This window comes from Psammomys obesus, unplaced genomic scaffold (genome assembly GCF_907164565.1).
Source record: "Psammomys obesus unplaced genomic scaffold, mPsaObe1.curated_primary_1811, whole genome shotgun sequence".
Lineage (NCBI taxonomy): Eukaryota > Metazoa > Chordata > Mammalia > Rodentia > Muridae > Psammomys > Psammomys obesus.
Window position 1 is genome coordinate 3,643,209 of NW_026585644.1, and position 14,253 is coordinate 3,657,461.

The following is a 14,253-nucleotide window of genomic DNA, read 5'->3' on the forward strand; positions in this document are numbered from 1 at the left end:
ATATATATATATATATATATATATATATATATATATATATCTGTGCACCATGTGCGTACCTGGTGCTACTTGTAGATGCCGGAAGAAGTTGAATTGCCTGGAACTGGAGTTCCAGATGGTTGAGAGGTGCTGGGAATTAAATCCACTGTCCTCTGGAAGCGCAACAGGAGCTCTGAACCATGAAGCCATCTCTCCAGCCCCTAGAACGTTTCTTTAGAGAACTGTGCCAGAAAGAAGCCACTCCAGAATGCCCAGTCGCCAGTGTGTTCAATGGTTCCCCAGTGTGTTCAAGAGTGCGCCAGTGTGTTGGAAGGCTACCTGTAAAGTGGTTGAGGTGTTGTAGCTTTCTAGAAACTTTGTGTCCCTATGGTATCAACTAAAAGTAAAGAAAAGCAAAGCGTGGGTCAAATTAAAAAAAAAAAAAAAAAAAAAAAGATGTAAGAAAAGACAACAGATTTTAGACCTGAGCTTCCATTTGTTGAACCTGATGCTGTTACATTAAATGAAAGTAACATTTTTAAACCCAGCGTTCAAAGAGTATCAATAGAACGTTTGGTTCGTGGCTCCCTTGAATCGCATAGACTATGAACTATGAACTAAGGGGTTCAACTGTGTTGGAAACAAACTGTGCATTGAAATCAGTTGTCATCGTGGCAGACGAAAATGGACAAAGGAACTATAGGCCTTGTATTACTCATCTTACAAAACAAAGCACTCCAAAACATAAAAGAAAGATCGCTGGCCCACAATTCTGCCATGTCATGTGTGCTGGCCCAGCCAGGTGACTCAGATGGCCACGGGTGGACCGGCTTCTCTGCGCCAGCATCCAACAAGGCCCAGGTTGCTATCTATCTGCTAAAGCAGATCAACTGGCCAAGCCAAAAAAAAGTGTGGAGGCGACACGGAGCCTGTATACCAAGGAGCATGAATCACAGGGTCTAGGGCAAAGGAAAGGATGGTAAGGTGACAGGTGACAATCCACCAACCCCGAGCTCTCTGAAAAATCACACCCTCCCACCTCAAACACATGCAACAATTTAAAAATATATATATCAGTATTTGAGAGTGGAGTGAAGTCCGTTAATCAGCTATAGGCATCAGGACAAAGTAAAGGAGAGGGTTCCCAGGTATGGCTGTGGTTCGGTTACCTTAAAAAATAACACTTGTGAAGGTTAAACACAAAGGGCTTAGAAAGCAATGGAAGAAACGCAGAAGTGGTCTAGTCACGAAGCCCAGCACTGTACAATTCAGGACTCTTTCCAAATAATGTTCTCTTTCCTCCTCCCTGGATTGACTCGCCAGTGCCTATAGCTCCTGGCCTGCCCCTGTGCTAGGAGACCACATTCTTTTGGAAAAAGAGATGCTCCTGTCACAATATGTTGGAGACCCATAGGCCCCTTCTTAAACTTACTGTTCTGTTTGTTTGGTTGTTTTTCGAGATGGGGTTTCTCTGTCAAGGGTTTCCCTTGGCTCTCCTGGAATCTCTTTGCAGACCTGGCCTCCAGCTCACAGAGATCTGCCTGCTTCTGCCTCCCAGGGTGCTGGGATTACAGGTGTGCGCCACTGTGCCTGGCGACTGTTCCTTTTAATACAAGCTCATTTAACTCCCTTAAAACTGCCTGGGTTTCCTACTAACCTAACTGGGGTTCATACAAGTTACCCCAAAACTATATTAATAACTTTTCAAACTAGACCAATCTCTCTTTTGGAAGGGCCAGGTTGCAGTGGCCCAGTGTCTTAAAAGCCTTAGGCTCTCCACTCCTTTGAGACCATAAAGCACTTTCCAGTCCGGGTGATATATCTACCCAAACCCTTTCTTACACTGAGAACCTTTCGCCTGCTTAGAAACTAGAAATAAGCCAGGGTTGAACTTTCTAAGCCATAAAGTCTTGGCTGCTCTATGTTCCCGTCATTTGTAATTCGCTTCTCCATTTGCCTTAGACAAAACTGCAGGAAAGTACCTGTGAGCATCAGCTCCCAGCCCAGAGTCTGTCAGGTGTACAGGCCCATCTCAAAGCCCTCAAGACGGCAGAGTAAGTGGTTTGGGGAACATGAACAGGTGACCTGCATCCTGGTACCTAACAGTTGCCTGCCACTTAAAAGCTCTTCCAAAACTCCTGCTGCTTTTCCCTGAAAGCAGTCCCAGAGCCCTAGGACTAACGTTGCTTGTTTGAGGATTTACTTGGGATAACACCTCACCAAGAGCAGATTTTGCTCGGTTATCTATTGCTTTATAACTAATCACTGCAAAACTGTGTCCTGAAAGGACTGTCAAAGTTCCTGTTGGCAATTCGGCATTTGGGCTCCCACTTGCTGGGGAGATCCCATACAAGCATCTCTTGAGGTTACTCCTTAGCTGTGGTCATCTGAGGACAAATGCAGCTGGACAGCCCAAACTGGCCCCATGGACACATCAGGCTTTGCCTGAGACCTGCTGACCAGGATCTCAACAATGTTCCGGAGTCTCCTCCAGCAGGGCACCCTGAGTTCTTACACATTTTCAGTTCAAAACATGCACCAGGCTTCTACTTGAGTAATATTTGCTGATGTCTCCTTGGACAAAGCAAGTCAGCTAGTGTTAAAAATGATGGGTACTGAAGGAAGAAGCGCGACACAAATCAATGAGAGAAGCGTGATTCGCTGAGAAGCCATTGCTGTAAAAGCCAACACATCACCCATGCCAAAGAAATGGGCCATTTTCTCAAGCGACACTTGTGGGCAGACTTCTTGTCCATCACTTGACAATTACAGAAACAGCTCCTGGTGAGAGCACTTGCCTAGCATGTATGAAGCCCTCAGTTCAATCCCAGTAACACAAACACACATACACACACAAAAAGGAATAAAGCGACAAGAAAGACAGTCTTTTTTAAAGCAAAGATAAGAATTTTGCTGGTAGAAATCAGAGATGAATATATTAAAAATAAATATTATAAAAAGTATAAAATGTTCACTTTTAAAATAAAGTGAATAGAAAATGAAAAGCAGGACATAAGAAATAAAGTAGATAGAAAATGAAAAAACAACATAAGAAAAAATGGAGTTCCTAAAGTAGTAAGGAAAATTTCAAAGGACACATTTATAAATTGTTGTAAGTGTGTGAAAGATTACAGCGTGCTAAAGTTGGCACAAAGGAATAATGAGCGAGACAAAGGGGGTGGGGCTGGATTGACAGGACTCAGGTTGGTTCCCAGCATCCACACAGCAGCTCTTAAACTTCCGTCCAGTTCCCGGTGGTCCATGCCCTCTTGAAAACACATACACAAAAAAATCAAGAAAACAATTCTAAAAGTACTGTCTTCAAGAGAAAGAGGGTCAAAACAGGCATATCCTGGAAGGGCCAAGAGTAAGAAGTCAAACACCATCAAAGACAACTAGAACCTGCCCTACGAAGGCAACTGGTGATTCCAGGAAAACTCCATTTGCATTCACCCAAACTGTCTATAAGAAGAGAAGTCTCAAACATTAGTATTTATAAAAATTCTCATATTCCAAAGTGCCCAGAACACGAGTCTAATTCCACAGGCCTGGGATCGGACTCATGAGTCGTTATTAATAAGTACACAGGTGATGTTAACAGAAAAAGGCCCAAGGATCACACTGACTACAAAAGGAAATTTTAGACCAAGAACAGATCCTTCACATTGCCCTACTGCCTAAATCCCTGTGACAAGTCCACACTTAACATTTTATAATCAAAGGCAAGCATGACCTACTCCTCTAGGTATAACTTAATTTGAGCTGCTTCATCCTGTCACGCCTCCCTCCAGCGATAAAGCAGCATTTTTCAAACTATAGGTCATGCCCAATGAGTGAGTCAGAGAAGCAATTTAATGGGTTGCAAACATAGCTGAAAATATCAGAGGGCATTGCACATAATGAAGATAATTATCTCTTAAGTGCTGTCACATGGCGCTTTTGTTTCACTGATGCATAGGTGTGTACAGCAGAAGATGTTACTTAGTGTGAGTCACGGGCACAAAGGGCTGAACATCTCTGACGGGCACAAAGGGCTGAACATCTCTGCCATAAAGAACATGGTAAGTTCATCATGGAGCAAAAAAAAGTTTTCAGAATAGAGGAGAAAAACCCTCAAAGTCTAAGGGAAAAAAATGATTAATGAATATTTAGCATATTTCTGTAGTTTAATTATTCAAACACATTAATGCTTCAAAGAACAAATTTAATATGCATTTATTCAGTATCCCTGTGAATGGATAGATGAGGAGAAAATAGTGTCTTTCTTTGAGAAGCTTACAAGATCCAGTTAGTAATAATCTATGAAATAACTAGAGGATAACAGAAAAGGATTTCTAATAATGTGAAAGATTGTAACTTGAGGTTAGTTTTAAAAGGACTGTGAGAAAAAGCAAAGAAGGTATTGTGTCCTGTTATATAGTCAGGTTTGGCTAACTGCTTTTGAAGAGAACCCCAAAATCTCAGCGGCTAACAGAACAATAAGTTTATTCCATAGTCATGCAGAAACATATGTCTCTAAGAGGCCCTGTGGCCTCAGTATCCACACATGCTGTCAAAAAAAGGTCTAGACGAACGTCACCCACTCAAAACTCCTCTAGTCTGTGATGGTGCGAACACTATAAGCATTCAGTAGGCGCTCTATTTTGAATCTTGACTTTTGGTCTTTTCCTGAACTAGTGATCCTCTCCATGCATGGTCCTTGGTTGATTCATTAGTGTCAGAAGGACCCTCTGGGCCCAGATTTTTTGGGCTCTGATGGTCTACTTGTGGAGCTCCTGTCCCCTCTAGGTCTTTCGTTCTCCCCATTCTTCTATAAGCTTCCCTGTATTCTGCCCAAAGTTTGGATTTTAGTCTTAGCATCTGCTTCAATACCCTGCTGGGTAGAGTCATTCAGAGGCCCTCTGTGGTAGGCCTGTCTTCTCACGTTTCCAATGTCTATCCTGTTTGCCCTCTTGAATGAGGATTGAGCCTCTTCCCTAGAATAGTGCTACCTCAAGCTATACCATTCCTGGGCATATATCCAAAAGATGCTCAAGTATACAACAAGGACATTTGCTCGACTATGTTCATAGCAGCTTTATTCACAATAGCCAGAATCTGGAAACATCCTAGATATCTCTCAACTAAAGAAAGGATACAGAAATTGTGGTACATTTACACAATGGAATACTACTCAGCAATTAAAAACAAGCAAATCATGAACTTTACAGGCAAATGGACAGAACTAGAAAAGATCATCCTGGGTAAGGTAACCCAGAAGCAGAAAGATACACATAGTATATACTCGTTTATAAGTGGATATTAGAAATACAATATAAGGTAAACATACTAAAATCTATACTCCTAAAGAAGCTAAACAACAAGGAGGACCTAGGGAAGATGCTAAATCCCTGTTGTTTTTGTTGTTGCTGCTTACACATATGCAAGATGAGACAGCAGAGAAGCCTGTGTCCAGAAAGAACTAGGAGTGGGGTGAAGGGGTGTCAAGAAGTCTATGCTCTACTAAAGAACCAGAAAACAAAATGACAGGCAGAACTGATGTCACTTTGATAGTCATCATCCTAGCCTAGTCAAACTAACCCCATTCCGAATCTACAGGGTCAACAGAGTGCAGCAATGCAATGTGCCAAGCTGGCCCTTCAGTCAGCCCCAGGCAGCAGGGAGGCAGGGTAAGGGGGTGAGTGCAACTAGGCAGCAGAGCATTTTCTGAGAGGGCAGAGATGGCCCACCAGGGCTCACTGACTTGATACTTGTTAGTTTCTTAAAAAGTGAGTATTAATGTAGCATTCTCCTACTACCTACATACATCAGGAAAGTACACAGAAGTACTAAGTGTAAAGGGGGAATCATTTATGCAACCTACCATCAAAAGGTTCAATAACATGAGCAATAGCAAAGATTTGCGTATTTATGAAACACACATATGCATACAAATTGTGAGGTAATAAAAACTGGTGTGTCTTGGTAGAGCAATGTGTGGATCTTTAATTACTTCAATAATTTTTTCCCAGATGGGAAGGGTCTCAGTGTGGAGCCAGACTAACCTCAAACCCTGAATCCTCCTGCCTGATCGTCCTCAGTATCAGGATTATAAACATGTGCTGCTCTACTCAGCTTATCTAATTTTCTGAAGGATGTAATAGCTCTGTGTTAAAGGAAGCCACAACCCTAGCTATACAAAACCGAAGGGCTGTTATTCTCTCATGCAAAAAAAAAAAAAAAAATGTGGGAAGGGAAATCCACAAAGGAAACGTTACAGAGTTCTCACTAACCAACTGCTCCAGGATCACATATGTTTGTTGCTATAAATACAAATTATTTGAATTCTCTGTTAATGACAGGTTTCAGAAGTACATAAAAACCTGTAACATCCTAAGGGGAAAACTTCAGGTGAGATTTCTGGGCCAAAGGTAATTTGGGAAGAAAGCACACAAGTCAAAAGCCCATGAAATATTCCAGCAGCATTGAATCCTGGCTTCTCTGGATGTCAACCAGGGTAGGGTTGGGGGGTAGGTGACAGAGCACAGAGGAGGGGAGTCTGTACGGGAGAGCTGTGCCAGGTGCTTCCCACCATCCCAGAAGTGCAAACTCAGCAGGAAGTCTAACTCCCAAGCCCGATTGAAATGCTGGCATGTAAACCACAATGGCTCTCTTTCCTTCAGAGTCCAAATCCAGCTTCAATGAATATCAGAATAACAGTTATTAATACAACCACAATGACTACTGAGTCTTAGCAAGCCCTCTGTATGTTTAAATTTTTTTAGGTAGAGTTTTGAGAGAAAGAAAGGACCTCTTTGCTTACTTTTTTGACAGAACTTTCAATTTTCAACTCAGCAGGAAGAAAGATAATGACTACAGAGCTAGGCAGGAGCCTAAGAGGTTTATCACAAGGCAGTTTCTTCAGGCTTGGACATAGTTAGCTGAAAGCCAAGATAATTTCAAACCAATGAACGTGTATTAGTGATGAATAAAGACCTGGGTGCTGAATTATCTCTATTTTCTCTCATATTCCCTAATTTTGAATCCATTTTGCATAAATATCTTTCTGAAGTCTGTGCTGGAAAGATGGCAGAATGCAATGATAATTCAGTGTTTTCCCCTCTAGCAAAGCAAAACAGGAAAAAAGGGATGGTTGCTACATAAAATTATGTGGCAATTGAAGCAAAAATAAGATGACAATACTCAACATGACTTCTCTCCCTTAATTTATAAAGCCTTAAATCTTAATTTTACATATGGAAAGTACACACCCTGTATCACAGCCAGTGTGGTAGGCATTCTTGCTCAAATGAAACCTAAGGCTCTGGTGTGAGGTCATTAAACTATTCCTAGGGCACCCTTTTGCTCTAAAAGCCTTGGTAAGTCACTGAAGTTCCAATCTGAATAATTGCATTCCACCTACATAAATTCCCCGCTGTAGTTTCAACTGTATGCAATATCAGTCTTCATTTCCTGAATTAAATTAATGTTGTATAATATAGTGCTTCTATAAGGAAAAAAAAAGTGCATCTACTTTCATAGGTAACCTTTCAACAAGCGGCAGAAGTGATTCATGTGCACTACGGGGAATAACAGGTCAGCATGAATAATCATTAGCCAGTAATCTGTGCCCACAATCATTATGTGCTGAGCATTGCAAAGGCGATGTCTCATCCAAATGACTGTACCTAGAGAGCTGTATTAAAAAAAAAAAAAAAAACAACTCCAATATGTCATAAACTGAACACTGTTTTCAATTGAACTACTCATTGTTTCAATAAATTTGTTAGTTCATATGTGACACAGGTTCACCTAACCAGTCTCTCTCCCCTTTGATAAGCCTTACCCTTCTATTCAGACAGTTGGTGAGTTGTAAATTAATACTAGAAATACAAAGCTAATGAAGAAAGTGCAAAGGTGTGTTTTAGAAGTGAATAACTATTTATCAAAGATAAAATCCTAAAAACAAGTCTCCCTAAAGCACTGAAACCCATAAGAGTCCTTAGTACAAGTCCTTAGTGGATATTTGGTATTGTCATAACACTATCCCAGAAGCCAAATGAGTAGAAGTACAAATCTCTTCAATTATATTTCATGTTTCAGCCCTTGAATTTTCTTAAACAACGTATCTATAAGCTATAAAGTGACTTTAAGACAGGCCAGGTGGCAACACAACTTGTCCTGAGGTATCTAGGAACTAAAGACATCCAAAACAGAGCAGGTATCCCAGCTTCTGTTCTATTACAGATTTGCCTATTGCCTATTGGTCTATTTACAAAAAAAAAAAAAAAAAAAAAAGAGGATCATTTCTTGGTAGAAAAATAACTTTTTTAGTGACCTCTAACACCAACTGTGTAATCCTACCGTCTAGAGACTCTGGGAGACCTTCGTAACTCACAATCTCCCCTTCTTCTTTAGCTTCCCTGAAGACAGAAATAGGCTTCCACTGGCTGGCTTTAAACAATAGAATCTATTAAGTAGAGAGATAGCTCAACTGTTAAGAGTGCTGGATGATCTTCCAAAGGATCCAGGTTTGATTCCAAACACACCACACAGTCGTATGAAAATGTCTCTAACTCTGGTTCCAGGGCCTCCCTGGCCCTCTTCTGGCCTCTGTGAGCACCAGGCATGCATATGACTGAGGTGTGTGGGTATGCTGTGTATGTAGGAATGTGTGTGGGTGGGTGTGTATTAGAACCAAAGTTCTCAACCATCATTTTTAAGGTTTCTAGGTGTTTTTTTTTTTTTCCCCTCATCCTTTCATGTCTTGCTGTCATCCATGAAAGGAGCAGATCCCCTAGACAGCCACTATACCACGGAACACACAGAACCAAACCCACACCCTGTGAGGATTACAGTCAACTCAGAGACCCATTAGAGCCAAGGACATTAGGTAAGTCAATGGCATCTTCACATCAATCTACAACAGCTCAGACCAGGGTCCTAGTTACATTTCCCTGTTTCTGTGATAAAACCTATGACCAAAAGCAACTTAAGTGCTAAATGGTTTGTTTTACATTATACCTTCTCATCACTGTCTGTCCATCATTGAAGAAAATCAGAAAAGGAACTCAAGTAGCAACCAGAGGCAGAAACAAAGGCAGAGACTACGGAGAATGGCTACTTGCTGGCTTGTTCAACCTGCTTTCTTATACAGCTCAGAACCCCATGGCCTGGGTCGGTGCCACCCACAGAAGGCAGGACCTTCTCCATCAGTCGTTAATCAAGAACATGCCCCCACACACTTGCCTACAGGCCAATCTGATGAAGGTGTTTTCTCAATTGAGCTTCCCTCTTCCCAGAAGACCCTAGCCTGGGACAAGATGACTAAAAACAAACCAGCATGGCCAGAAAGATTGCTCAGCAGGTAAAAGTACTTGTTTCCAATCCCAACAGCCTGAATTTGAGCCCAAAAATACATGTGTGAAAAGAGACAGCCAACTCTACTAAGTTGTCCTCAGACCTCTACAAGTACAAAATAGCACATCTGTGCCCCTACACACACAAACACACACACACAAATAAATAAAACATAATTTTAAATGAATAAAAATAAGTAACTAAATGGGGTTTAAGTATGACTTTTAGATAGCCCTCTCATCCAAATTAAAATTTCCAAATTGATGCACTACATACAGCAACTTTTAATTTCTGGAATACAATAATAACAAGATAGCTATCTGGCAGATGGACATATTCTACAGTGGATATATCCACCGTGCTGTATCAGTCAGTCTTGAACTTCCTCTAAATAAAAGCATCACAAGGCAGAGTCTGCATCTGATTCATCATTGCACACTGTATCTCTCACAGTGCTCTTGTTTTTAGAAGCTATTTGAAAAGTGCTCCAACACATCACCAGTGCTTCTCAGCATTGTCTCTCTTCAAAACTACTTCCTGAGACAAATCAATCATATGTTTGAAAAGACAGAAATGATTAAATATTAAAATTCTCCCACTTTATATGCAATGCCACCAGACATCACTAAATCATACTTAGAGTATTTCGGAACAGAAATTAAAATAATGAAAATTGGAGACTAATTAATAAACCCTCTTCAAAACAAAACAACTAAGTACCTGTCTTAGTTAGGGTTTCTATTACTGTGAAATGACACCATGACCATGGCAGCTCTGATGAAGGACAGCATTTAACACGGGGGCTGGCTTACAGTCCCGGGGTTTATCCTCATGATGGGAAGCAAGGTGGCACACAGGCAGACATTCCACACCCAGAACCCAGGCAGCAGGAAGAGAGCAAGACACCGGGTCTGAGTTGAGCATCTGAGATGTCAACACTCACCCTGGTAACATGCTTCCTCCAACAAGGCCACGCCCACTCCAACAAAGCCATGCCTCCTAATACTGCCACTTCCCTAGGTGCCTATAGGCGCCATTTATATTCAAACCACCCCAAAACCTTGTACCAGAGTTCTAAAACCAATGATTTACACCATATTAATTCCAAACGGCAATAATTTGCCAGTTAACAGTGCAGTGCAGAATCTGTGGTGAGCTGAGCCGTCTCAGAACTGATGCTTTCACACATACAGCAGAGATGTGTCACGTGTCAAGCCTCAGGGGGATAAGCCCAAGGGAGGCAACGCTGAGGCTCCTGTCAGTCTCAGGTGCAGCACACTTCTGTCTCGAGTCTCTGCCACAAATCCCCTGCCCTGACTCGTGCTCTTGGCCCTACACCTCCAATTTCCTCCATCGTTCCCCATCACCCAACTGGCCTACACACTTTGTCATTTGCTTTCCTCTTTCCTTGCTGCATTTTTCTTTCCTGACTCTTATTTCTCTGTCATCCTTTCATATTTTTAAGCCTTAGTACAAGAACACCTCGCCAATCCAGAGAGCCCTTCTTCATGGATCCAACCAAAGTCTTAGACCAGGTAATAGTTTCAGGCCTCAGACAAAAAAAAAAAAAAAAAATTAAAACTGTTTCTTGTAGGATGCACCGAGATATCCTACAAGAGAGTCCCCACAACCAGAGAAACATAAAGGTGTCAGTCTATTACAATCTTGAAAACTATGCTGGCCCCAGGGTGCAGGCCATTCAGTTCACCACAGCTGTGTCTGACAATAATGTCCTCAAATTCAGAGAAGTTTATTATTTTGTCATCAAACTCAGTCAGTGTACATTTCTGCTCTTAATCATTTCAGGTATGATGTAGTGATATCTAACGTAACTACTAACTAGAGTATCTGTTAACTAGAGTTACTCTGAAATTCAGAACATATAAAGATGCATTTCCCTTTCTAGAATATCCATTCTACTTATGCCTGAAAATGGCATGCATTCCGCTACGAAATGTCACCTGTACTTTTCTCTCAATTGTCACAGAATAATGTTACTTAAACAGATGCTCTGGCCAGCTATGGTGGTATATGTCTTTAATACCAGCACCTGGAAATAGAGACAGGCCTGCTCTACACAGTGATTTTTCAGGCCAGCCAGAGCTACAGAGATTATGTCAAAAAAGTTTTTTAATGTCCTTATTCCCCTACAGATCACTCAGTCTTAGCCACTGGCAAAGAATATGTAATTACATAAAGCTAGATCAAGCCTAACACTCACCTGATGGCCAAAGCTAAACTATGCCTATTTAAGAGAACTGGATAGAACCTGAGTCAATCAGAGTCTCTCCCCACCCTCAGCTCTTTCTAGCTGAAATTACAAGGAAGAGTGGTGTTTCTCAGGTGGCAAAAGAAGTGGACATTTAAAAGCACGCCAACAGCTGGCACCCCTCAGGTCGTACTACGGATGGCAGAAAAAAAAAAAAAAAAAAAAAAAAAAAAAAAACCGTGTGAGAGAACTAAGGCAAGATGTAGAACACCCATTGGAGAGAAGGCTGAGCCCATGGCTCTGCCTACCACTGGTCCCGGTTCTCCGGGACAGCTGCCAACTGCTGCTCCTCTCCTGGCTGCACACTAAACTCTCCAAAGAATTTGCAGACCTAGGTAAATTCAATCTGTTTTCCTATAACCTGTAACCAAGGGGATTCGACATAGTGTAGCAGACAAATTCTAAGGTACTAAATTTGACTTGTTCGGAGCAGGTGTGGGAATAAGGTACGAACGCACCTGCAGACACAAGCGGACTAAGAGTCGACTGAGCAGCATCAGGGAATGACAGGACTGAACATTTCCTTCCTCGCCTTCCTCACTAGGGATAAACACTGCTCTTCCATAAACAGCCAGCATCTTATGAGCAAGAATCATACTTCATACATTTAATGAAGGCTGTTGCTGTCCCCACAGGCCGTGACTACACATTCTCAGTAGGAACATGTTGAGCTAAAAGTATAAAGATTAGGATATTGTGGTTACCACATAATCCGCTGAAATATCATTAGATCCAAAGTAAGAAGGTCTTATAGTCTACAGAGAAATTCCTCCCATAGGTAGTGGTAGTTGTGTAGCAAGAGAACAGTAAGGACACTGGAGAAAATCATTATTAATCTGATTGTCACTAAAAGATCTAGGGCTCCAAAAAGGGATTTGGTCTGCTGTGGAGCAGCCAGCTTTAATCTGAAATGATAAATCTGACTCAAAAGCTCTACAAAGCAAATCCACCTATCCCCTTGAGGATTAACTCTGAGACAAGGCTGCCAGGAAATGAAAACTGAAGAGAGAAGAAAAACATTTATAAATTGTATTTATAAACACTGTATTTATAAACAAAGGCATACACCTATAAATTACATTCTTCGTATGTTGCTGTATCTCTGCATTAAAATATTTTTTGCACTCAAATCAGTAGTCTGGTATATTCTGGGCAGGTGGCCTGCTTTGGAAGAAACCTGAAAAGAACGGTTTGAGGTCAAGACCATCTGACCTAGAGGAGGGCCTGATGACCCTCAGTGATGGAAGCAGAGGTAACCCTACTGACCTTACCTCACCGACTTCCACACAGAGGAAGGGGTCCGATGTTCAACACCATAATTGTGATGACGTACATCTGCCCTTATTCCTTAAAACTGGTGCTTTATCTAGCTTTAGCTACTCCAAGTAAAACAAGGAAAAAACTAACTGGATTATTCTGAATAACCATACGCCCTTGAGAGTCTGTATTTTCACTTGATGTATTTGTTTTACAGAGCTATTCAGCTCTCCCTCTACATACCAACAATAGCATGAACATGCCTGAACATGTTCACACACACACTAGCACACACAATTAATTAAAATGTTTTTAAAGTATTTAATCAACAACTTACTTACAGAGCATACTATGCCTGGAATCAGTTACGTAGCCTTTCCTACAAACGGAAACTGATGCTGAGTAACACAGTTATGTACACTTTCCTACAAACCGAAACTATACATAATGGAAGCTGACCTAAAAAATCCTGCAACTCTACTATAATTTAGTCTTTTTTTTTTAATATGATTTTTCAAGACAGGGTTACTTTATGAGGCCTGGCTGTCCTGGAACTCTCTCTGTAGACCAGGCTGGCTTTGAACTCATAGAGATCCGAATTCCTTTGCTTCCTAAGTGCTGGGATTAAAGGCATGTGCCACCCACGCCCAGCTAGTTTTGTCTTGAAACGATGTTTAAATGTAGCCATAGCCATAGAAAATAATATCATTTGGTAAATTTTCTTTACGTCTCCATTTATAATTCACAGAAAAATACAAGCACACAGACCCAGAGACCCTACTTGGTAGTTAATTCTAATCACCTTGACTCTGGTTCTGATAGCAGTGTATTAGAAGGCCTTTTAAAGAAACTTGGAAAGGTGAACTTTTAGTTTCAGTGTCTTTTTTTTTTATTAATTACACTTTATTCACTTTGTATCCCCCCATTAGCCCCTCCCTCCTCCCCTCCCGAACCTACCCTACCAGTCCCTTCTTCACGGATGCCCCTCCCCAAATCCACTGATAGGGGAGGTCCTCCTCTCCTTCCTTCTGATCTTAGTCTATCAGATCACATCAGGAGTGGCTGCATTGTCATTTTCTGTGGCCTGGTAAGGCTGCTCCCCTGTCAAGGGGAGGTGATCAAAGAGCAGGCCAATCAGTTTATGTCAGAGGCAGTCCCTGTTCCCATTACTATGTAACCCTCTTGGACACTAAACTGCCATGGGCTACATCTGTGCAGGGGTTCTAGGTTATCTCCATGCCTGGTACTTGGTTGGAATACGAATCTCTGAAAAGACCCCTGTGTTCAAATTTTCTGGTTCTGTTGCTCTCCTTGTGGAGTTCCTGTCCTCTCCAGATCTTACTATTTCCCACTTCTTACATAAGATTCCATGCACTCTGCCCAACAGTTGGCCATAAGTCTCAGCATCT

General features: G+C 41.5%; 1 protein-coding gene across 6 annotated transcripts in view; it reads right to left on the minus strand.

Annotated features, from left to right (window-relative positions):
- The window catches only part of Immp2l (inner mitochondrial membrane peptidase subunit 2), an 815,753-nt gene that overhangs the window by 754,506 nt on the left and 46,994 nt on the right, over positions 1-14,253 (minus strand). The window lies entirely within an intron of this gene.